Here is a 25079-nt window from a genome sequence, read left to right as displayed (position 1 = left end):
AAGAAGATTCTCAGTTTGATGCTTATATTTGAGGTTCCCCCAAAGGAGCAACAAGCAATTTAAGTGTGGTACTTGAGGGAAAGATCATGACAAATATAATTAGAAATCATCAGCTTGAAACCATGAAAAGCAATGGTGACCCCATGGAGGGCAGAGTCTTGGTCTGACATCTAGAATTACAGGGAAAGCCAAGCAAAGAAACTCACAATAGAGAGTAAGAAGATAGTGGACTCATGAAAAAGCTGGCAAGGGCACATGCTCATTTTGTTCACTCCTTGTTATGATCTCCCTGGAGATACCATAAGTTATCTTAGTATCTAAGTGTTCTTCCTAAGTACACTTGCTGATGGTAGTAGCCTCAAGAGTGAACCCAAAGTTGTCTGGTTCCTGAGACTCCACTTCCATGGCATGGCCAATGTGAAAAGAACCAGTGATGTTTCTCCCTGTCTTCATGGACAACACTTGCTCTCTTGTCTGTTCTGGTCAGATAAGTCCCATTGCTGGAACCACTTGGGAATTCCAGTAATATCCTACACAGACTACTATGAGTCTGTTCTCATGGTTCCTGGGATGGTTTGAGCATCCATCAAGAAAACCAATCACCTCAGTGTATAATTTATACTTATCTTCAGATGGGTTTCTCCTGAGTGTTGAAAAGATGGGAGAGTGATAGCGACATCTTAGGAACAGATCACTACCGCCTTGACTAGGGGATAGAAGTCTTGAAACTTGATTTGCCTATAATGTGTGTAGGTCTCCTATGTGAAAAAATGCAAAAACCCCACAAAAATGTGTTATTTGCTTTGTTTATATTGGATGTATTATTTTTAAATGATTATGAACATTATGAGAATATTGACTTTTAAAAAGTAATTTGAAGCCGGAAGGTGGTAGCACATGCCTTTAATCCCAGCACTTGGGAAGCAGAGGCAGGTGGATTTCTATGAGTTTGAGATTAGCCTGGTATACAGAGCTAGTTCTAGGATAGTTAGGGCTGTTACACAAGAAACCCTGTCTGAAAAAAACAAACAGACAAAAAAAGTAATTGGCATATCGGAGATTACTTTAAATTCATGATAACTTGTTTTCTACTACCTAATCAGTTGTGTATATCATACAATCTCACAATCCATTAAAAACTGGAAAACTATGCTAAGCATAGTGGTATATGTCTGGAATGTCAGGACTTGTGCAACTGAGGCAAGAGAACTGCTGACAGTTTAAGGCCAGCCTTAGCTACATAGTTTCTAGGCCAGCCTGGGCTACGTAGTTAAAAGGGAGGTTTATTTTGTGGGGTAACTTGCAAATGAAGGGATAGGTTGCAGGGTCTGGGAAAGGGATGGCGCAGTCTGGCAGTGTTCTCTGGAGAACTCTGCTCGGTCTACCTCCGGCGACCAGGGTCCTAGAACCTAGAGAGACCTCTCCTCTTGATCCTGGGTCTTCAGCATCCTCCCTCAGCCCTGCCTTGTGGGCGTGATCATTACAGAAGCCTCAGTGGGGGTTGGAACTTCCAGGCCAAGACTGGAATGGCTACCTACTACACCTGGTCTCAAAAACAAACAAATAGGTAACCCAAACAATGAAAGACATCAAAAAAAAATAATAATAAAAAAAAAATAAAAAAAGAAAGAAAAGAAAAAAATTCCAATTTTCTACCATATGGTAAAAATAAGTATATAAAACCATTTTAATGTGTCATTAGTAAGTTGTCTAGTGGCGCACTTAAATGTATTATTTAGATTTCAGATAGGATTTTATATCACATAAAGAAAATGATTAGAAATAACTTATGAGATTATTTATATTGTAGGAAGAACAGTGATATAGCTAAAAGTAAGAAAAATTATAGACAGTTAGAGATAATAAATTGGCATTTTATTACATTTTTATTTCACTATTGTGTGTGAGGGTCTGGGTGAAGCAGAAGTGTATACCACAGCATGGCTGTGGAGATCAGAGGACAACTTTGTGAAGTTGGCTATCTCCTTCCATCTTAATATGGGTTCTGGGGTTGAACACAGATCGTCAGAGTTGGCAGCTATCCCCTTTACCTACTGAGTCATCTTTCCAGCTCAAGTTCGCACTTTAGCATTAAGGAAACTTAAATGTAGAAGCCAAGCAAGAGGCATCAGACCCAGCAGCTGCAGAAATCTGGAAATGGGGGGGGGGGATACCTGGAAGTTAGAAGCAGGGTGAAGGGCAAATGAGACCACAGAAGAACTGAAAGTCAGTGGCTGGAGCAGGGAAGCTGTGAGGAGGGAATGGACAAGGTCAAGGAGAAATAAAGAAAGGAACGTTCATGCCCTAATTAGCCCGCGATTTGTTATAAAACAGCCTTGCCACCTGGAGAGCAGAACTTAACAATTTTTTTTTGGCTCAGACCATCAAGTCAGCCAAATTAGAGCAGGCTGCCTTCCAGGTCTCCAGCTCAGGCTGCAGTGGCCATTAGGCAGTAGAGAGAGGAGAGGACATGTTTCCAGAAAGAAAGGCATAGCAAGTGGAAGATTGCTATAAGATTGTGAGTGTTGGATATTGTGAGCTGTCTTTTGTTCGTTTGTGTATGAGATAGGGTCTCTGTGTAGTCCAAACTGGCCCTGAACTCATCCTCTAGCTTCACCCTCCTGAGTGCTGAGGTTGCAGTCAAATGTCATCATGCCTGGTTAAAAAAAAAAAAAAAGTCAGTTTTGAAACAAGGTTTCGTAGGACAGGATGGCCTCAAACTAACTATAGTAAAACTAACTGTAGTCAAAGATGACCTTGACTTTTTTATCTCCCCACTTCTACCTCCTGACTACTGGGATTAGAGCTGTATGCCACCAGGTCCAGTTTGTGTGGTGTTGAGGATAGGAGCCACGGTTTCAGATGGGCCAGGCAAGCACTCTAACCACCGCCTTGCCGTGGGATGGTCTTTCTGTACGCTGTGAACATGTGTTGCTACCATTGGTTAATAAAGAAGCTGCTATGAACTATGGCAAGGCAGAATAGAGGAATAGAAGGAATCCAAGCAGAGGGACAAGGAGAAGAAAGGCAGAGTCAGGGGAGATGCTGAGAGCTGCCTCTGGAAGCAAGATGTAATGCAGCAAAGGTAAAGCCATAAGACACATGGTGATACATGGATAAATAGAAATGGGTTAAGATGTAAGCGCTACCTAGTAAGAAGCCTGAGCCATAGGCCAAACACTTTGTAACCACTATATAAGTCTCTGAGTAATTATTTTATAAGCTGCTGCAGGCCAGGCGGGGCACAGGAAAACTTCCGGCTACACTGCCTGACACAGCTGTCTTAAGAGTTAAGGAATCTATTGGCCTTCCACTTAGCTGTATGCTGTGAGCCCTCTTCTGACATATAAAACTAAACAGGACGAGCAAAGAGATGCTGTACCTGTGCTGCACAGCTGTTATGCTAAACCTCTGTGGGAAATCCAGCTTCTTTTTAACCTGGGAGATCTCATGCTGTTTCCGGTCCTAAATCTCCAGCGATGTTATCGAAGTCACCACTTCAACACAGTTCCTGTTCAGTCTTGCTCTCTGGCCTTACCAAAGGACAGCGCCACTTGATCCTCTTGTTAGCTCACCGCCTGCTGCTGTTGAAGGTACTTCCAACTCTTCCCTCATCTCAGTTGCCAGGTGTAGGTTGAAATCACATTAGTTGGTATTGCCCTTGCGCTGGTCAGCACTTCACTAGAGCAGTCTAATGCAGAACCCTGTGTGAGGTCCTATCCAACCTGTCCTTTCACAGTATGCAGAAGCTTGGTCCATGTTACCGTCTTTGCACCATTTGAAGATCTCTGTCTTGACACTGGTGGAACACTACAGGGTGATGGCATGTTAACTATTTTCTCTGCCTTTCTGTCCTGAAAGACAACATCCCCTGTTTCTCTGATCTAGATATTGCTTCCTGTGTTGATCTCTCTTAATTCTCACTGTTCTCCATCCCCTGTGGTGGGAAGCTGATGAGTTTTCCTTTGTGCTTTGCTGACATCTAGTCTTGCAGTCCTCATCACTAACCTTGGCGCTCTCCTTCCAAGGGTCTGGGTAATGCTCTAAGCACAGGGCTACTTGGCCTCCTCAAGAACTATTCGCATAAATGCGTTGTTCTACCTTAGAATTCTTTCTGTCAGATTTGACTGAACACGGTGAGTCTCAGTTTCAATCTAAACAAAAATATCCTCTAATCTGGTTGTGGCCTAACGTGAAAGCCATACATTTGATGGGAGATGGTCTGTCTGTTTTCTCTGTTAGTTTTAGCAGTAGTTTTGAAATCAGTCAGTGGACCATGGTTTTGACTCCTTCAGCTTCAGACTATGCTACATTTTCTTTTGGGGGAGATCCAGCAACCCTCATCCCATGTGCAGCTTTCCTGACTGCACTCAATGGCAGCCATTGAGTGTACTGTCCTTTGAAAACCCTTAAGCTCTAATTTATGGTCTATGTCTTTACAGCCTGTCTGCCTGGTCTTTTCAGCTCCTAGTGATAAGCCCTTTGAAAGATTTTCTTAGTTGTTTGATGAGTCCCTACTCCTTACTGTCACATTACATTTGGATGACAGTGACAGTGATGAATAAGTAGACCCTCACACCCCAGAGAGATGATGAGCTCAGAATGTCAAGTTATATTTATATAGATTGAAGTAACAGGATAAGTCCTAAGAATAAAACCGGGTTCACTTTTAGATAAGATAACAACTAATTTGTAGTCCTAAAATAATACCTCCTCTACCATGTTCTTGCCATGACTCGGTTTTCTGAATGCAAATAAGAGTGGGCAGAAACTTAGAACCAATGCCTTTCCAGTCAGAAAAGGGACATCACAGTGTGAGAAAAGCACAGTGCATATTGTTAGAGAATGAAATATAAATGCACAGGGTTTATAAACTCATCCCCATGTAGCTCATGGCTATGTATGACCCGGACTGTAGCCCACTGCTGCCTCCTTCCCAAGTAAACTCAGACTACTTTTTCTTAATAAGCCAGTCTTCCTCTCTCTTTACAATGATCACGCCCACTCTTGCTTTCTGTGCTAGTGAGCATTAACTATCAATTTGACACGGCCTGAAACCATCAAAAACGGAGTCCTCATTGAATATTTGTCTTTATCAGGTTGGTCTGTGGGCATGTCTTTGAGGGATTGCCTTGATCAGATTGTTTTAATTGATGTTGGAGGGCCCAGCCCACTGTAGGTAGCACCATTTCCTGAGTAGGGTGTCCTAGGCTGTATACAAAAGCTAGATAAGCATAAGCCAAAGAGCCAACCAGCAAGCTGCATTCCTCCGTAATCCTGTCTTCAGGTCCCTGCCTTGATTTCCTGCTCTGACTCCTCTCAAGGATAGATTGTAATCTGCAAGCATAAAATAAATAAAGCCTTTCCTCCCCAAACTGCCTTTGATTAGAGTGTTTCATCACAGCAACCTAATGAAACTAGAATATCTACTCGCCACACTCAATCCTATCAGGATCATTGCTACCTTTTATTTGCTAACTAATAATTAGTATCTTGCTAATCTGAGTTAGATAGTAGGCACACACCTTGCCCTCATGTTGGATAAGAGTGCTGTTCTAAGGCCAGAGAAATTAGAGACAGGAAATTACCTGGAGTGGACCTTTCAGTTACCCCTCCCCACAGTTGTTTGTTTCTTTCCCTGAGTTTTGCTGACACAAGAAGAGTGGAATTCTGGCCTCATGAGAACTCAGGGGTGACTCAGGATGTGAAGGAGTTGATGAAATATGGCATTTGTAACAGTCTTTATATGGACTGATGGATAGTGCCATTCGTCAACTTGACAGAATCCAGAATCCCCTGGAGAGATGGGCTTCTGGATCTGCCTAGAGGGGACTTTGTTACTAGATGTGGGAAGAGCCATCTTAATCGTGGGTGGGACCATCTCTTTGGTTCTGGACTCTTGGTTTTATAGAATAGAAAAAGCAGTCTCCAGGTAAGCAAGTATTCTTTTCTGTTTCTGGAATGTAGATGAGATGTGACTAGCTGCTTCTCCCATTGCTTTGACTTCAGTGTCATGATGAGTCTTGAAATGTGAGCTAAAATAAATCCTTTTCCCTCAGGTTGTTTTTTTCAGGGTATTTCATCACCACAGGAAAAGAAGCTAGGACACATATTCAAGCCAGACCCCTTCCTAGAGTATCTCCAACACAGAGGAATGAGTCAGAGACCCATACCAGGCACACCGAGGCAGCATTGGCATTGGATTTCTGTGGCAACTCTTCCAAATGAACTCTAGAGTGTTCAGATGCCAGTCTGCTCTCTTCTTGGCAAGTTGATCTTTTTGATACCCAAATACAGTGAGTGTTATTCTCAAAGTTGGAAGGACTCTGAGATTTCCTTTCTTAGAGGTGAGGGTAGGAGCTGGGATGTGTACATCAGAGGCAGGCTATGGCACTCTTAGGCTCTAGCCATATCTATGATGCTCAGCCAGAGTGTAAAAAAACTGTCCCCAGCCCACTTTTTCAGCATCTCAGTTGCATCTTTAGAGCCATTACGGTGCTTTAATTTTACATTAGTCTCTATACTCCTTTTTCATGGTACAATTTGTTACCATCTTGTGCTGCTAGTGAGTCCACTTGTCCTCTGCCTCCATGTCACTGGGGCTCTCTCTAAGTTCTCAGAGTTGTGTGCAGTGCTCACTGTCCAAATGGTTGCTTGGTTTATTTTTCTGTAAATTCATGAATGAAGACGCTCTTACAGAGCTGGAAAGATGGCTTATCATTCCAGAGCACTTGCTGCTCTTTCAGAGGACCCAGGTTTGATTCTCAAAACTCATAGGGAAGTTCTATGAAGCTCACCACTGTCTCTAACTCCAGTTCCAGGGAATCCAATGTCCTTTTCTGGCTTCTTCAGGCTGCATGAACACGGTGCACATACATACATATAGACAAAATACCCATACACATAAGAAAAACAAGCAAACAAGCAAATAAACAAACAAAACTAGCTGGAGGTGGTGGACCACATCTTTAGTCCCAGAACTAGGGAAGCAGAAGCAGGCAGTTCTTTGTGACTTTGAGGTCAGCCTGGTCTACAGAGCTAGTTCCATGACAAGACAGCCAAAGCTACACAAAGAAACCCTGTCTTGAAAAACCAAAACAACAAACAAACAAACAAACAAACAAAACAACCAATCAAGTAACCAAACAAAAAACCCCAAACCAAAACCAATCCAAACAATAACCACCACCACCACCACCCTCAACAACAACAAAAACAAACTCCACCTACTCTTATTGCTACTGAGAATATCTACACTTTGGATCTCTGCTGAAGAATGCCAAAGCATACAGGCATAGACACATCTGAATAGTGAAGCTAGGGAAAAGTGGTACACCTGGACCACTTAGGCAGTTCAGGTGGAGCCTGGCTTTAGATGGAATCATGAGTATGACTCCCTGGGTTCTCCGTGGAAGACTTGCTGCCAGAACTGGGCCACAGCAGGGAGAATAGTGTTCTTTGCTACTATCACATTTTTTAAAGCTTCTCACTCCCCTGCTTCCATGGATAGATCTGGTTACATTGCCAGGAAGTTTTTCCTTAGAAACAGATAGGAATGGAGGCAAGAAGGGGAAGAAGTGAGGGAGCCTTTTGAGAGCATCAGTCCTGCTATAGCGCATGCAAACACTCTGTTCCCTGGTGCCCAGCCTACCCGTACTCAGCACGCTCGAAACCTGTGTGACTTATTTTGTTTGACAATGGCAAAGTATGTGCTACCTTGGATGCCAGCTGGTTATTTCCAATAATTTGCCATTGAAAATTCCACAAGTGGTTTGTAGTATCTGTTCAGCCTGAGAAGAGAAAGAAAAGTAAATTGGAGGTCGTCAGGGAAAACCATAATCTACTGAGAGCAGTTGAGGGCATAGTAGCTGGGGGAAAGTACCAGCAGTTTCAACATTTTGGTACACAAAAGATTTGGGTTACTGCCGCCATATGGCATGAGAAATATGAGGAATAAAACAAAAATAACTGATGTACCTGGCTTTTCATGACAAAGTTGTCCCATTGTAAGACTTTGGGAGGTATCCATATTGTTCCCACCAGCAACTTTTTACCTTGGGAAACTTGTTGTTTTCCAGTAAGTTTTTATTACTCAGTTTATTACTGGAGTTTGCAACTGGAGCTAAGGACTTCACATTCCTGTGGAGAGAATTTATACATATTTGTATATATATATATATGTAACTATGAAGTTTAATATTTAGTTTGAAAAATTTGGAATACATTACCTTCATGTTCTGTATCATCTTACCATTTTTAAAAAATTTTTCATCAAACAGTGTTTGTAATGTCTTAGTTTTTGTTGTACATCAGTAACAATCAGTCATACAGTGATTTGTCAAGGGACAATGACAATCAAGTCTCATTGTCTGGACATTTTTAAAAATAAAATGTTTCAAGATACTTAGGTATTTTTTAATTACCAATTTAAAAATATAAAGATATTCAATATAGAGAATAATGCTTTTATACTTTTTGACTAGAAAATATTTTAGTAGAAGTCAGAGAATCTGAATATTGTTACTCAGTAATTCCTTATCTCTAGGCATTTGTCTTAAGGAAATAATAAGAACTAAGAATAAGGGATTTATTTCTGTATATGATTAGTGCTATGTTGTTTAACAATACATAGCAAACATCTACAAACAGAAATGTTTGTTATTTGATTAATTTTTTTTTCCTTTCCAACATTTCTATTTGTTCTTTGTCAAAATCTCTATTTCCTTGGTGGGTTATGGGCAAACATATTCTAGGATATCCATAGGAGAGGAAAATGTAGCCAGTTAATATAGGAAAATTTACACAGGAATATGTTTTGCCATATGAGAAAATAGGATATTAAATGGTGAATTTTGACAATGATGAAAGCAGCAGCTACATGAGCATTGGATAAAAACATAAACATTAACAATGGTGCCAGGTGGTTCATGCTTGTAGTTCAAGCACTGAAGACAGAAGGATTGCCACAAGTTCAATGACAGCCTAGGCTATAGACAGAGATCTTGTCTCCAGAAAAACAAAACAAAACAAAACATAATAGTATCTTAGTTAGGGTTTTATTGCTGTGAATAGACACCATGACCACATCAACTCTTATAAAGGAAAAAAAAAAAACATTTAATTGGGGCTGGCTTACAGTTTCATAGGTTTAGTCCATTATTGTCATGACAGGAAGCATGGCAGTATGCAGACATGGTGCTGGAGAAGGAGCTGAGAGTTCTACATCTTGGTCTACAGGTAACAGAAGGAGACTGCCACCCAGGCCTAACTTGAGCATATAAGACCTCAAAGCCAATCTCCACAGTGACACAGTGACACCTCCCTTCCTCCAACAAGGACACCCCTACTCCAACAAGGACACACCTACTCCAACAAGGACACCCCTACTCCAACAAGGACACCCCTACTCCAACAAGGACACACCTCCTTATAGTGCCAGTCCCCATGGGCCAAGCACATGAGTCTATGGAGGCCATTCTTATTCAAAACACTACTCTGTGATCATATCTGGACTACTGAATTATAGATGATTTAAAGTATTTTCTTTATAGCTTTCTATATGGCTCAAAATAGATTTATAAATATGTAAAGATTTTAAAGGAACATTCTTAAAAACCTGAGTTATTTAAGAGGATTTAGGCATAGACCAAGTGAACAGACAAAATGGACCTTAATATCCCTTCAGTTCTTGCCTAGGCCTATTGACCAAAATCCACCAAAAACTTAGATCCAATTAGCAAGGGCAGGAAGAGAAACTGCTTTTGTGAGTTTTCTGTATCTCCACAAATGTTTGTTCCTTAAACTAATAGAGTTAGTTGTTGAGTTCAAGCTGATGCCCAGTAAGGCTGTATGTATTCTACTTTGCTTCGGTGAAAGTGTTGTTTACATTTTACAACTGGCTAATGAATCAAAGCCAGTAGTTGGTCATGATGCTATTTCACAGGATGGTGGTCCAAATCCAATTTTCAAACACTGTGTCTGCAAAAGCCTTCATATCAAGCATCCACAACCCAGAATGGTTATATGTGTTTCTGCCTCTGCTTCTGAAATACATATATGAAATGTGAAGATAAACATATGAAGACCACCTTATATTGGTGCACTTGGAAAACTCAACTGACATCAGTCTAGATCTTTAAAATAGGAATCATAACTCTAGCCAGTTGTCTCCTTTAACGAATGTAATACATGGTTAGTAAACGAAAATTGAAAAATATTTATTGCTAGTTGGTTATGTCCACAGCTTTCATGTGATTCCTTTTCCTTTTCAAATGCATCTCGATTGATCTAAATAGGACTGGAATGGTGCTCTCCATTATCGCTACCAAATCGAGCCCATGTGCAGGTGGCATATTGAGCTAACAAGCTGTGATACCATTGGCAGGAGCAGCACCTCCAGAAGGCAGAGCTGCCAGGGATTAGTCTTCATGTTGGTCTTTTGGCAGATTTGGTGCTGCTGGTAACTAGTGGCCCTGGTGTCTGGGGTAGCCAGGCCAGGTGAAGCTGTGGCTTAGCTCAAAAGCACACTCTGTCAGAGGTACACACATCACGATTTTCCAAAATGAAGCCGAAGCCTCATAGAGTTAGTTCTACTTTATTTTAACCTCAAAAAGTTTATTAACTTTCTAGAGACTAAACCTTTTTCCCCATTCACACAAAAATATTCAAGCCTGAGGTCATGTTGCCATCTGTTCCCAAACGGTTCTGTTATGGAGTCTCTAGAACAGCATTAATCTTTGGAAGGAGGAAGTACAATTGATACTGCTTTGATTTTTATGCTACATCACTGATTGAATCTTTCCTGGTTCTCTGTATGAGAACATTTTATGAGTTTTGTTTTTCTGAAGCTTCATGAGCAAAGAAAGAAAAGTTGGTGGGCTTTCTGTGTTTTGAAAGCCTTAGAAATGGAGCTACATCATCCTGCAGGGAGTGGAATTTTGATCAAGAGAGGGAGAAATGGGGGCTGGAGACATGGCTGAGAGCCTAAGAGTGGGTATTGTCTCTTCAGAGGACTCAAGTTTGGGTCCCAGTACCCACATCAGTTAGCTTCTTGAGGTCTCCACTGGCACCTATGTGACACACACACACACACACACACACACACACACACACACACACACACACACAAATTCATTTAGTTAAAAATTTTTTTAAAAAAGATTTATTTATGTATTATGTATACAGAAGAGGGCATCAGATCTCATTACAGATGGTTGTGAGCCACCATGTGGTTGCTGGGAATTGAACTCAAGACCTCTGGAAGAGCAGTCAGTTAAAAAAAAAAAATTATAAAAAAGTGAGTAAAGGTAATATTTGTAGTTTGCAAAAATCACTCTGAGAGCTTTGTAGTATTGAGGCTGGAGTCCTGTATTAGGCATTAGACAGGGTTTCTTTAAAAATGAGGAAATGAAGGATTCAAGAAATAGTTTGGAAATAAAGTCAACTACTGTAGATTGAGGGATAAAGATGAGGCCAGATTCATAGGTTCAATGGCTGGGTAACACTAGGAAGTGGATCCCAATCTACTTATAATCTAGTGGAGAGAAGAAGGCAACAATTACTATGTGCCAGCATTACGTGACGTGTTCTCTACATACCTAACTCATCAATTCTGCCCATTGGTCCTGAGTCACTGTCTCTCTCTACTCTTGATTTTTCTTTTCCATTCCTTTGTCCCTCTTGGAGACACAGTCTCATTTAGCTCCAGGCTGCCCTTGAATTCCTGATCCTCCTGCCTCCACATTGTAAGTGCTAGGATCACAGGTGTGTGTCATCATGTCCAGCTCTGGATTCGAGTAAAAATAGCACAAACTAATAGAGTTACTTTCTTCTTAAACCCTTACTTTGTTTATAAATAGGATTTGTAATGTCCACATCAGAGGGCTGTATAGGATTGCCTCAAAATGCACAGTTGCAGACTACACCATTTAACCCTTTGTCTAGCAGAAGGAAGGGTGTGCCAGTAGGAACACAGAGAAATTGCCTTGCTCCTTCTTAGTAAACACAAGGAAACTGAACATGTATGTCAGCGCCCTACCTATTACCTTTTGGGCTAATAATGCTCTTCATCTCCTGGTCCACACACTCAGGTAGTGAGAGGAAAAATGTCTTTTCAGCCTGGCTGACCACCTCCTTGTAATCTCCTAAGCCTGAGTCCACACCCATTGCAGATACACTCTACTGGCCCTGATGTTTACTAGCTCAATCAGGGCTTGACTGTTGTCCCTGTTCCCTCGTGAGTGTTCACTCTGTGTCTGAAGCCCTGAACTGTGAATGTTCAGTGTTTTAGACCTCCTCATTTCTGCTCATGTGCTGGAAAGCTGCCCTGCGGCCACTCAGAATTTCTTTCCCATTGTTTTTGAACTCCTGCTTTGTACATCCTTAAATTGTACTCACCTTTCTCAGTCTGGTTTTCCTTTTATAGACTTGAAGGTGCTTGAACAAGATCATGACCTAGGTGTCTTGTTTTGTTACCATTCACCTTATGACACAACCATGTCAGTGAAGGTTTTTGACTCAGGGTGGAAAGTAGCCCAGAATGATCTCCACATCTCAATTCTGCTTCACCTCCTGAGTGTTAGGCTTATAAATGTCCACCACTGGACTCAGCTCTGCACTTATTCCTTCTTTTCTTTAGTGCATACTGGCTTTCCTTCTCATTTGTCTAAATCACGGGTCCATACTGGACATAATCTGGTCTGGACCGTTTCATTTGCACCTTATCACCTCTCCTTGCAGATTTTCTCCTTGGCCCGTCACAAATATGCAAATCCGTTAAAACAAAAGCAACCAAACCCAACCAAAGATGAAAATAGGCAACAGTTTATTAAACGGGGAGAGTCAGTGGCTGCTCTGATGCCTTTAATGCTCGATTCTGGCCCAGTCAGTTCTTACTAACCAGGATGGAATTTTAAGGACTTATACTGTACCACATATCTGTGTGGCCTCTGAGACTGTGTTGTGATGACTCACTCCCACAGTAGTCACTTTAATCCGTCCCTGAGAGCACAGCTTTAATGGCCTAGTTGCCTCCCATTAGGCTCCACCTCCCAACCTGGCTGCACTGGTGATTAAGTTTCTAACACTTCGGAAACATGTAAGAGAGGAACCAACCTCTGGTAGTAATCTAGTGGGGGCATTTTCTCAACTGACATTCTCTCTTCCAAATGATTCTAACTTGTACCAAGTTGACATAAAACTAACCAGCACCAGAAGCTAGTCAGTGATAATATATTTACAACACTTGATTTTAAATATCTGGTATTTTGAATTAATTCACTTAGGCTATTTATTTTCTCTAAGAATGTCTGTCTAAAGAATGCTGAGTTTTTTGTTTTTGTTTGTTTTTGTAAGGTTTAGGTGATACAAGAGTGGTTTATGGCTGCTATAACACATAGGGCTGGAATTTCATGGCTTAGCACAAAAGATTATGATTAATTTTGTTGATGGTGGTGGAGGAGATGAACAACTCTTGTATCTTCTTTCGTAGCTAATTGTCTGTGGAGACAAGTTTATATTGGCTTGTTTAGAGATGGGTTGATAGCATACTGCTTTCCACAAACATTTGGCTTCAGTGATCTTCTTAGCAGTTGGCATCCAGGAGGCTAGCTGAGGAAGTAAGACTACAGAGAGAGGACGCTTCAACACACCACGCCTGAAAGAGATGTACCTTCTCCTTATGTCCTCAACTCCCATGTGTGGTCAAGTCCAATGCAGAAGGGCTAGAAAATGAGGTCTTTCATCGGAAACGCCACAAACAATACTTCTCTGTGAGAGGCAATGTGGAGCTTTGGTGGACATCTGACTTCCTTCACCATGGGAGTAGACTCACTGTGACTATTGTATTCAGACAAAAATGAAAATTATCCTTGGGTGATGGTGTTGGAAATGCAGTCATTTAAAAAAAAAAAGAAAGAAACTGAAAAGTATCAAATCCACAATGGGATAAATTTAGAAATATTGCTGTATACGCAGAGATGTTTTGCTGCCAAGTAGAATCTCATTTTGATGATTAAGGAGATTCTTTTGGTTGTCTGAAATTTAAAGAAGTTGTTTCCCTGTTCCCCTCTGGTGATGCTTTTTTCAGCAAAGAGCTAAAAATCTATTTCTGTGGTTGCTCAAAGAGTCTGCAAATTGAGATGATCGTTTTTCCACGAACATATATTTGCACCTCGTTATAAAGATCATAACTTGTATACGTTCTGTGATGCTAATTTACATTCCCGTGTTGTAGACTAACCATGGGGCTGTGAGATGGCTCAATGGGTAAAAACACTTGTGATCCTTCCTGACGACTTGAAATCAGTCCCCAGAACCCACGTGGTAGCAGAAAGAGCCAGCTCCTGCAAGTTTTCCTCTGATCTCCACATTCGATGCATGTGTGTTTGTGTACATGCACATGTACATAAATACATTGAATATTTTTTAAAAGTAAAGAAAAAACAGTAACTACACTCTTACTATGTTTACAAGTACGTTTAAGCCCTATGGCACTTGGGTCTCTCAGTGACTTTTTGACAAAGTTGGAGTAGGTATTAATTATTAGTCATTCATATTAGATGAAGAATATGAATCTCCTTGTTTACATCACTAGCCTAAAAATTCTTTGAAGGGTCAAGGTTAGGTGAGTGAGAGCTTACATTGTGTAATGTTCTTTTCATTACTCACAGTGATGAATAGTGCCCATCTGGACCCTGGAAAGGATCATTAGTTTAGATTTGTTATTTACACAATCTATAAAAATAACCACTGATGCAAGTGATGTGAGAGTTACCAAGGTGGCCGAAACAACAGATCATCCTGGTTGGGTTTTCATTTGGGGATACGGTCATTAGCTTATGTGTGGGGTAAAATGACAAGAATAGGCAGATATTAAGATGCGTAAGTCATCAAATCAGGAGCTCCAATCTATTCCTATTTGAGCCCACAGCTTTATTAATGTATTTCTAGAGGGATCTGGATTAAAAAATATTCAAAGATGCCTTTATTTAGTTGACAGATGTCAACTCTGTGTGTGTGTGTGTGTGTGTGTGTGTGTGTGTGTGTGTGTGTGTGTAGAAAATAAAGGGCAAAAAGAGAGGGAGAGATCTTGAGTGGCTGTGTAAACTAGGATAGTCAGGGAAGCCTCCTCAAGTAATTGATATTTGATTCGAGGCTGGTAAACAGGAGGGAGTCCTGGTTGAGGACTGACAAGCTCTGAGTTCCCTCAAAGGAAACTGCCAGGCCTGTGAGTGAGGTGCAAGAAGGCCAGCAATTCTGGGATCTGGGAGAACAAGGTGGCCTGGGATGAAGTCAGAGGAGTACTGTTGAGGAGAGACAGAGGTGACTGAAGCAGGGTGCAGCCCTTAACTTCAAGAGCTTTGCGTTGAGCTGGGTGTGTTGGTGAATTCCTGTAATCCAGCACTTCTAAGGGGGAGGCAGGAGGACTATAAATCTGAGGCTGGGGATTACCTACTGAGAACAGAAGGAGGGGAAGGATGCAGTAGAGGGAGAAGGGAAGAGGAGGAGGAGGGTGTGGCAGGAGGTTGTACTGGAATATGCACAGATAAATGTGCCATAAGTCATCACTAATTGTGATAGGTGCTGTTGTAATGAGGTGCAGCTCGGTCAGCACTGTGAGTGATTGCATTTATAAGATAATGATATCGAATAGGGTGTAAAGGACTGGGGTGGGAGTTCAGGAAAAGCAAGGAGGAAAGGTCATTCTCAACAGAGAATAGCACATGACAAGGCCAAAGATTTTTGAGAGGTTCTGGGGTTTGTAATCCTTGTCAAAATGTTTTAGACAACAACAAAAACGAACAAGAACCACCTGAAGATCCTGGAAAAATATAGGGAGTCAGGGTAGGAAGGAAATTGGAACCAAAGCGTCAAGTTGCAAGGGAAGGAGAAATCTTTTAGATGCACAATTCTCCCTTTTCAGTTGAGTTACTTTATTCCCCAGACATTGGAGACTGTGTTCCAGTATGTTAAATTATCATTTCATTCTGTTGCTGTTTGCCACTCACTTAAGAAGGGAAAATGACTAACAACCAAGGGAATGGATTATCTGTTTTCTCAGTGCTTGTAAACAGAAGTTACGGGGCAGTTTTCTCTTTAGGTTTTGAGATAAAAATCACAGTCTCCACATTCTAGCAATGTCATTTAATAATTGTTTACTTTTTGAAAATTATTAGGAAGTGGTAAGGATTTCTTGCCTTCCTGGGTTCCAGAGTTCTAGAATAAAGAACTTTAGTGACCGTATGCACTTCAGACTCGTATGACCTTTTGGGAGAATTCATGCATTTTATATGGCTGTTATCACAGCTTAAAATCAACTCACTTTGTTGCCTTGTGTTATGGCTGGATTACAGATAAAGTCTAGACTTTCATTTATAACTTTATTACATTTATTCATTGTTTGTAGGGGGTATGGGTACTGCATCATACAGATTGAGGTCTAAGGACAACTTGGAGGAGTTATTTCTCCACTACGGGTCCAAGGATGGAATCTCGGTGTCAGGATTGGGTTGCAAGCACCTGTCTGTTCCTGCTGAGCCGGCCGTCTCTATGGCCCCAAATGCTAGGTTTTAGACGTATTGTTAAGGTGTTTCTTTAACCTCTGAACCTCAAAAGACAGGTTGCATGCTGAATCCATTGGTTCTCCTTTTGAAGACTCCATGTTTCTAAATTTCCTCGAAGAGCATGGGATGCTTTCTGTTAGATACCTGAAGCAGACTCAGGAGTGCTGCTCACTAATGAATTACGAGGAGATACTCCCTTGATTATAATGGGGAGCCAGTGCCATGGGAACCGCAGGCTCTGGGGCTCTGAGGGAGCCCGGAGAGGCACCCCTGGGAATGTTCACAGGTGCCGTTCTGGCTGCTCTGAAGGCTTTTCCTTAGGGGCTGGTCGCCCTCACAATTCACTTAGGAGTAATGATTGACAGCTTGGCTGGTTGCACAAATACTCTAGAAGATACATGTTCACGTGAATGAAACATTGCTTTCACTTTGATTCTTCAAGCATAATTTTATTTCCTTTTTGGTTTTGTTTTTCGAGACAGGGTTTCTCTGTAGCTTTGGAGGCTTATTGGTGAAATTATTAAGGCCACTCCACATAGTTAAAAGGGAGGTTTATTTTGTGGGCTGTTCTGAAACTCGCTTTGTAGACCAGGCTGGCCTTGAACTCACAGAGATCCACCTGCCTCTGCCTCCCGAGTGCTGGGATTACAGGCGTGTGCCACCACCGCCCGGCTTATTTGCTTATTTTTAATTAAAAAAAAAATAAATGAGTGTGGGGATGTTTTGCCTGTGCAATGGGTGTATGCCTGTTGCCTTCGGAGTTGAGAAGAGGGCATCCGATCCTCTGGAACTGGCGTTGCAGATGGTTGTGAGCCACCGAATGGATGCTGGGAATGGAACTAGGGAAAAGAGCAGCCAGTGCTTTTAATGGCTGAGCAATCTACCCAGGCCCTTCAAACACACATTTAAAGTGGGAGTAGCAACTTACATCAAGTGGAGCTTTGTGTGGTGCTGTTAATGCCTGCACCTCCAAAGCTAGGCTGGATTGTATCTCATTATTTGTAGTTCCATTTTAATGAACTTTACATGACAAAAATTGAGTATTTTGGTATCTTAATCATTTCATGAAATACAATTTAGAAAAGAACATAATGTGTTTTCAAAACAAGCGGCGCAGAAGTCAAATGACCTGAGGTGAGGAAGCTGCCCCTGATTTGTAGCGGTGGCCTTGGCCTTGCTTCTGCAAGGACCACATCTGACACACAGAAACATGAGTATCATGCCTTCAGATGAGTAAGAAGGTTCAGGGAAGCCGGTGAGCTTTGGTTATTTTTATCCTGTGCCTAGGCTACTCTGCTCCATTTAATTCCCAAAGCACAACAGATACCTCAATGGTTTGAAACCATGACCGATCATCTTTTCTCATTCTCCTGTGGGCTCAGCTGGCTTTGCTTTATGTGGGGTTCAGGGCAGCATTCTCAGAGGCAGTTTCTAGAAATCCTGCAATCTGCCAACCAACAGAAGTCATAGATCCACCCCAAACTCATCTGGTGGAAAATAGCACCTCCTTACTGGGAAGAACGGTCAACATTTCATGATCTTATGAAATCTGTCGTGACTCCGTACTGATTTTAATTGTTAATATGTTGTTCCATTTTGTATTATTCCAAAACTTAGGGATGCTAGAAAAGAAAACTTTAGACTCTCAGAGAGGTGAGATGGCTCAGTCTATGAAGGCACTGGCTGCCAAACCTGAATTTGATTCCTGACCTGTGTGATAACAGTAGAGAACCAACTCTCACAAGCTGCCCTCTGACCTCCACATGTGAGCTCAGGAAATAAATAAAGAAAATATGATAACCGTCTTGTATGAAATACCTTTATATTCTTGTTTTGTAAAATATGGCTTCTAATTTTATCCTGCTTTACCGTTATGAAGAAGATAATGCTTTGAAAAGAGATAATAAGCATGAAGTTGCTTTGAAAAAAAATCTATCAACAGAGCCTTCTGTAACCTGAGGTGTTATTACAATACAAAAGTGCTGGGATTCATAGTTGAAGAGAGAGCTCCATTGATTTTGAAAAGTAGATGAGAAAGTGCTACACATGTTATCTTCAATTCACTGGGCATATTGTTTTGTCTTTTTTTTAAGACAGAGTTTCTCTGTGTAGTTTTGCGACTTTCCTGGACCTTGCTTTGTAGACCAGGTTGGCCTCGAACTCACAGAGATCCTCCTGGCTCTGCCTCCCAAGTGCTGGGATTAAAGGCATGCACCACCACCGCCCAGCATTTGTTTTGTCTTTGAAAGGAAGAAAAAGCACTAAATTTTTTTCTGAGATGCACCATGATGTGGTAATTTTTATTTAGTGTTGTGTCATTTGTGCAAAATCAAGCAGAGAATAACAACTGTATGAAGAATCTCCGTCCCTTGAGTAGATAATGGTATTAGAACTAGGTGCATTCATACAAAATGTCTTTGGAAACATCTAGTAGGAAGAGAATGGCTTTGACTACACCTCCCCTCCCCCGGCCCTGTCACAAGATTGCTTGATTTAAATCTTCTCTTCCTATAGATTGTAGTATTTATAAAAGTCTGAGATCTCTGATGAGCAACAATTTTATATCATATATTATTACTTTTAATACTCACTCTTTCCAAAATCTGGTTCCTTTTAACATGTCAAGATACTATTGCAGGATGAGAAATTGAGTTAGAAAATTTTAAAGGATTGTAACCAAATGGGTATCCTCCTCAGATTTTATCCTTTTGAAAGGGGGAGGTGAGATTTCAGGGCTTCATTGGAAGAGATTCTTCACAATAACCCTGAGAAAACTGTAACTGTCATAAGGACAAAAAGCTTGCTTTTAGGGGCTTGTTCTTTTTACTGAGTTGTTATATATGCATCTCTGCTCAAATTGCATCCTTTACCAGGAAGCCTGGGAATTAAAAAATGCTTAGACTTCAAACCACAAACACATTCCAGTTTTCTCAAAATATATTTTAAATTTGAGTTTGTTACCAATTTACTATCAGAAGATTTTCTATAAAAAGTTTTGAAATTCTAATGTCTGTGTAAAAATACTATAACATCCAACCAGCCTTATGGCTTGAACATAATGATTTGAAGCTGATTTGGATGGGGATGGCATACATACAACCTAGTCACCATCACCCACATCCCATGCTTGTGTAACCTGCTTGGCTGTGTTTGGTGTTTGAGTCTGAGCCAATGATAGAATAATGGCTAGAAGGAACTGAACACTCCTCTGATGTTTAATAATTGAAGATAATTTGGGAGCTGTTATTAGGGATGCTGATTTTGCATTGGTGATCAGAGTGAAGACTTTCAGGTAGATGAGTGGGAAAAAAAGGATTGGATTTCTGAGCCCTTCTGCCTCCTCAAGCTCTGAATAACAGTAGTGCTGATTGCTTCTAGATGATCAGGAAAGCCAATCTTGGCAGTGATATTTCAGCACAGATTGCACCTGCTGCTTTAAAAAATCCTGCCTATCAGTCATCTTTACCAACACATTGATATCGAGGCCAGCCCAACCTGAGAAATTTGACCTCCCTTAATGTCCTTGTAAATCTATAAAAAGAGGGGGAAATAATTATAATTCCAAATTACCTTGAGCTCTAAGTTTAAAAATTCAGACAAATTAAACCAAGCAAATCTTTTGATCAAGTGTTGGGTTGGCCCAATCTTTAGGAGTTTTGATGTATGATCTGCTTTTTAAAAAATTGACTTCTATTTATTTACAAACTTAGAAAATTAAACCAAGCATAGCCAGATCTTTTGATCAAGTGTTGGGTTGGCATAATCTTTAGGAGTTTTGATATATGATCTGTTTTTTTTTAAATTGACTTCTATTTATATATACGAATGTTTTTTTTTGTTTTTTTTTTGCTTGCATGAATGTATATGCGCTTTGTGGATACCTGGTGCCTGCAGAGGCCAGAAGATGGTGCCAGATTCCTTGGACCTGGGATTGCAGGTGCTTGTAAGCTCTCCTGTGGGTGGGTGCTGGGAAGCAAACCTCAGACCTCTGCAAGAACAAGCGCTCTTAACCTCTGAGCCACAGTTCCAGCCGCTTGATTTGTATTTTAAATTGTGTATTCCACAATTTGGTCAATTATTAAACTTACCCATAATCTAATTACAATTTTCATAGGAATTGAAACATTTAATGCCCATTAAAAAGTAAATCTACACAAATAATCATACTTCTGCTTTTGAAATCAGAGAAACAGAATGGGTTGATACTATAGGAAAACTACCCAAGTTGTTTTTTTATCCACAATAACTAATGTCAAAGAATATCTGTGTTTGTGCCAGCAGCTGAGCTAGATAGCAGTCTTTAGATGAGACACTGGAACACAGAGAGACAATGACCCTTGGGTAACTTCACAAAACACAGGGTTTTGTTTACCAGGGCCTTGTTTCCAGCTCTCTTCCACCACCTCTCAAACACAAGTCACAGCTGCCACCAAATTCCAAAATGCTCTTTTTCAGCCATTTTAAGTGAGCTTTATGACAGTCCAAGTGAGATGTAAGGATTTATAATTGTGTCAGAGTATGCAAAGTTATTTTCAGGGTGTGGGGATGTGCAAAGATGAAAATCAGGGTGAGAATATTTGAGTTTATTTAGGATGGCATCTGGCCACAAAATACAAGCCCTACTATATGAAATAGCAAACACATTATTACATGTAATATAGTGTGAGGATGACTGAGGACTGGGTGTGTGTGAACATGAACAGTAGTACTGAGAAGAAGCTTCATGGCCACCTGGGGGTAACAATGACATAAATCTTCACTAATTCAAATGTTCTCAAACCAGCAGTCTGACAGCCCCTGGGAGCTTGAGAAGTGACAAGTTCCAGACCCCGGAGCTGCAGACACAGAATCTGGCTTTATATCCGTGACTGATCCTATATCCACTGGAGTAGAGAAGCACCGGGCAGGAGACTGGATTCCCTCCCCCGCTCCGCCCTCCCATTAGCTGTGTGACTTCTAATAAGTTACTCACTACATTATGTGTTTTAGTTCCCTTCATCCCTGTTTGCCGGTGACTAAATGTTAATTCTGGGCAAATTAATTTGATATCATCATTTGGTTGTATACAAGAGAGAAACGATCCTGTCTACCTCTTGTTGTAAGAATTAAATGAGATAAATGTGAAGTACATGGATACTGAAGACATGGCTACTCACTGTGTTCAGTGATTATTTTGTTATGATTTCTCTGTCTACAATGATGTCCCATAGATTGCATGACAAATGGGTTAAGAAATTGGTCTCAAAACTTCATGTACAGATACATACATTTGGCTTTTAAATCTTAAGAGAAGACAAGATGTCTAAGATGACTTAAGGAGCCCAAGACAACGGGCACTGGAGCCGGATTAAACCAGCTGCATTCCTTCTCAGTTCTTTTGACCCTGGGTTGGTCATTTAACTTCTTCAGATTTTGTGGCTGCTATAGGCATATAAGATGTTTGAGGTGAGCACATTATCTGAGCCTGTGAGGATAGTGATGCAGGAGCTGATCTCTTGAGGTTTCACAGCAGTCGATTAGGAGTTCCAGAAAATAGTTCAGATTATTAACTTTCTGCTTTAGCCACAGACACATGCCCACATTGCCTGCTCCTAATTCCAAGTTCATTTTTCTACACGAAGCAATTGCTCGTTGAAAATCTGTTCCATGTGTGACAAAGTTAACACGTGTTTTAAAGCTCCAGATAAGGGCCAGCTGTGGTGGTGCACATCTGTAATCACAGCATTCAGGAAGCTGAGGCAGGAGCATTTTGAGTTCAAGGCCACCCTGATCAACTTGCGTAGTTCAATACCAGCCTACTCTATGCAGTGAGACCCTATCTCAAGAAGCAATAGAACAAAAATTTGTTTAAGAAGACTGCTGTTGCCTTCTCTAGAAAACTGCCTTTCTGAAGGATACAGAGGCACTCTGTCTGAATTACTACAGATATGCAACACCTCTTCACAGGGTGACAGCAAGGGACTTCACTCTACCTCTCTTCCTTTAAAAATTCACTCAAGGGGCTGGAGATAAAATGCCATGGGTAATGAATGCCCTTCCAGCATGCATGAAGCCCTGGCTTCCTTCTCCAGCACCACATAGAATGGATGTGATGGTATGAGCCTCTAATTCCAGCACCACAGAGGTAGAAGGAGGAGAATTAGAACCTCAGAGCCATCCTTTAGCTACATAGTAGATTTGAGGCTAACCTGGTAGACATTAAGACCTGGTCTCAAAAATCAAAACAAAAGTAAAATAAAAATCCACTGAGTTGGATTCTTCTCTTGTTGGTAGTAGGGGTTATAGCAGAGTATCAACTCTGTGATAACCAAGAACCTGATAATCCTTCTTTGAAAACCTGCTTCCGATTCCCAGTTCCCTTGGACTTAACTTGTGTTAGGATGCTTTTAAGAATAATAAACCTTCTTGGATCTTTCTCTACTTGCTGTGCTTTGTTTCTCATTCTTTATTGGTGATGATAAATTTTCTTAGTGAGCATGCAGCCAACACATCGAATAAATATTTAAATTGAGTTGCATGTTGAAGTGAATGTAAATTAAATTAAGCAAATTTCCCCTGCTTATATGTCTGAAAATCATATCCCACTGAGGAGGCTTGACATTTTAAAATAAAGAGAGAAAGAAAAGAAGAAAGAGCAGATTCCTAAAAATTGGGGAGTGCTATTTTGCTTAAGCATGGGTTTCATAAGTAGATAATGACCTTTCTTATCAACACATCTCTGAAACAAAGACTCCAGATCATTAGGAAAGAGATTACCTCTAGAGAACGGTGCCCACACAATAAGGATTAAAAATGTGGTCATGGATCTAAAGGGAGAGCTTTGGTTATAGATTCAAAACAATTATTTCCAGCATTAAGAGGACCAGAAGGAATTTACTGCAATATGGAGGAGCCTATAGTTATTGTAAAGTTAAAGCCTTAGTGGATCCCACTAATCTTTTATATTTGAATGTTTTATAAGATGTAGCTGACATAAATATTCAGTGTATTTTATTAAATATAGTGGACAATTCGATACATTTTGATATATATACCATAAATCTATCACTATAATTAAGATAAGACACATATTTAGTTACCTTGTGACAGATAGACATGTTTAATTGATAGGTTGGAATTAGATTCCATATTTTCCCAGCTGAAATTTAAGACCTATGGATAGATTTGTGTACATTTACTTATTTATTATTAAAATAGTATTGTTTTTGTTGCTGTAGTCTGGGGGTGGTGGGTGGGGGTGGTGCTGTTGTTTTGTTTTAAAATTTAGGGTGTGGCTGGGACGCACACTGCAGCATGACTGGCCTCCAGTGGCAGCTTTGGAGAACAGCATCTTTGCTGCATCTGAAGCTACAGCAGAAAACCAGGAAGTCATGTCACACCTTTAATTGGTGGGGGTTGATGAAATGGATGTTAGATCTTCCACAAAGGCGTGTGGGGTTTGCCTCACTTGTCTTGGGATGACCTACATGGGGGAAACATTCTGAGGCTGACAATGATCATTGCCTACGTTGCTCAGGAATTCTCCTCACATAAAACAAGCAAGTCTTTATTGGTTTTCATTTTCTAATTTATAATTTAGTGGCAAAGAACTTTCAAGTAACAAACAAACACTATGCGGTGAGGTTAGCCAGACTCAACATCTATACATTTCAGTGAGCTCTATATATTTAGAATAGCTGTCCTGAAGCTGTGGGGCTTTACATTGGCTTTTATACTTGAGTATCAATGACTTTTTTATACTTATTCCATTTTCTATGAAAACGGATTGATTTCTCTCTCTTCTTTCAGCATTGATGTTTCAAGATATTTATTTTTATTAACTTTTCTGATTTGTGCCTGATTTTCTGACTTTTTTCTTATAGCTTTGACTAAATATTCCAAGAACTCTGAAATTGTGTTGAAGAATTGTACATAAAATTGGAGAAAGTACATAAAATGGCATTTTCAATTTTATTGGTTTTTAATGTAATGCTATTTTAATAGTGAGGTTGGGTGATGAGAGAATTGCCTGTGATTAGCTTCAGACAGAAAAACAGCAAATATCCAGATTGTGAGCTGTTATGTTTTAGCGTATCTGTTCACAAGTCCTTTTATTATTCTAGTGTTGTCCTCAGTAAAGGAAGAAGAACCCATCAACATGATGAGGACCAGGAATAGAATATAGGTTAGAATAAGTGAAGCAGACAACATGTGCTTTTAGTTATTATACTTAGCAAGATACTCATCTGTAGAAAAATCAAATTCTCCTTCAAACAAACAAGAAGACCCCAAATACTTGCATTGGTCAAAACAAGTTTTAATACAGACACGACAAGTTGAGAACTAAAATTTTCTTAAACCTTCCTGCCTCCCTTTTTACCAGCCTGCTCCCTCCTAGTCTGCCAAGTACTTTCGTTTGTCTTCCTTCCATCCCATGCCAAGTACTATGTGATCTTTACTCTTTGCCTCAGGTTCCTGTCTAACTATGTACTTTGTACTTCTTACTGTCCGTGCATGGTTCTATTTATATTCTCCTCT

At 40.5% G+C, this 25079-nt stretch overlaps 1 protein-coding gene and 1 long non-coding RNA gene across 14 annotated transcripts in view; both read left to right on the top strand.

Annotated features, from left to right (window-relative positions):
• Positions 1 to 25079, top strand: part of Ank2 (ankyrin 2) — a 582948-nt gene that overhangs the window by 297043 nt on the left and 260826 nt on the right. The window lies entirely within an intron of this gene.
• Positions 20443 to 22982, top strand: LOC118585601. The gene is made up of 2 exons (XR_004945212.1): positions 20443 to 20499; positions 21346 to 22982. It is a non-coding gene; the product is annotated as an uncharacterized LOC118585601 (long non-coding RNA).

This window comes from Onychomys torridus, chromosome 6 (assembly GCF_903995425.1).
Source record: "Onychomys torridus chromosome 6, mOncTor1.1, whole genome shotgun sequence".
NCBI classification, from domain to species: Eukaryota; Metazoa; Chordata; class Mammalia; order Rodentia; family Cricetidae; genus Onychomys; species Onychomys torridus.
This window is presented reverse-complemented; position numbering and strand designations above follow the sequence as displayed.